A 1,618-nucleotide genomic window follows, 5' to 3' on the forward strand; every position below is an offset into this window, starting at 1 on the left:
AAGATACCACCTCTCTGGTAAGCCAGGTGGACAAAATTTATTGGCCTTAAAATTTGAGTTGATGCTTTTATATTAGGTGTGCATGAAGCTTGCCTTGCTGGAGAAATGGCACAAGGAGGTTTGAATCTTTTTCTTAGTTTCTACTCTGATAGAGTTGGGGCTATACAAACAAGACACCATCTTTTAAGGTGGGGAAAGAGAGGTACATGAAGAGACCACCTGTCTTTTTTGCAGAGTGATGGGTCCTGTCCGAGTACAATAGTTTTGACCATTTCCCTAACTAAAGCTCGTCTAGACGCGTATCGCGTCTTGTGCCCGTCTATATACGAGAGACGCATACCCAGACGAGCAACAAAATTTCTGCCGAAGCTCGTCCAGACGGGTAACTCGTCTCTAATATAAAAACGGCCATTATTGTTAGTGTCAAATTGATGGAAAATCAAGAAAATAATTTACGTGCAGTAGCTTAAATTCAATCATGCATATTACACGTTCAAAAATAGATTGAAGTGTTTGATAAAAGTATCTCGTATTAAATTTAAAATCTATTTCGCAACTTGTGGAGTAATAAAGGTTGTAAGCTAATGAAATCAAGAAATTTTATCTTTCGTTTGCAGTCAATTTTGACCTGAAACGTCGTTTCGTCTATACATTGTACTTTTAAAAGTATTTTTATAAGGTGACTATATATTGAAAAACTGACAAATAGTGCCTTACATGCACAACACGTTATGTAACCGTCAGCAACAATATTTTAAATGGTTGCAGTATATATACTAACTGTACTGTATTACTATACTGTATTATCATACTATGACTTTGATAATAAATCTGCTAATTTGATTTGATAATTTGATAATAAATCTGCTTATTCGTGCAAAGAGCCGAAGCTATAAAAAACGAAAAACAAAAGGCGTAAAGTAAAATCGAATTCCGCGCGTTTTCCTCCAGGGGAAGAAGATTGAAAATGAAAGTCGGATGTCGTTTTTCATAGAGAAATAAAAAACAGATTTTGGAAATTGAACTTTAAATTTAATTTTACAGCGCGGAAGAAAAACGAAAAATGAAAATACTTTTGAAATTCATTTTCCTACGCAATTGAAAATCTGTTGTCACTAAGGTACACGGATTCAACCCTTAAGGACTTTACGAGAAGAGCCGCTGGACTAGTTTGCAAACTACAGGTACTCAACAAACTACAATAAGTCCTGGGATCAAGACGTTTACCACGTGGGTGATAAGGTGCCGTTTTGTTAGTTTTCACTAAGGACATTACTAGTGTTAAAAAACAACGTTTAAAGAAAAACCATTTCCATCATTTTTGATTCCGTTAGATACCGCAAAGCACACTTTGTATGCCGGTTTACCAAATTTAAAACATTCTTTTAAAAATACGCGAGTAACCAGGGTAAGACATTGTAAAAAAATAGAAAATGCTATCTCTGGTTTAAAATTTAATTAAAAACGAGCTTTCGACTACCAGTCTGCAGTCTTTATTAACAAGTATAAAGCGCCGGCCCCCCCCCGGGGGAATAAAGTCTTGTTAAAGACCACAGACTGGTAGTCGAAAGCTCGTTTTTAATCAAATTTTTTAAACCAGAGATCGCATTTTCTATTT

The sequence above is a fragment of the Oculina patagonica genome, chromosome 2 (genome assembly GCF_052425735.1).
Source record: "Oculina patagonica isolate OP01 chromosome 2, crgOcupat, whole genome shotgun sequence".
Classification (NCBI taxonomy): domain Eukaryota; kingdom Metazoa; phylum Cnidaria; class Anthozoa; order Scleractinia; family Oculinidae; genus Oculina; species Oculina patagonica.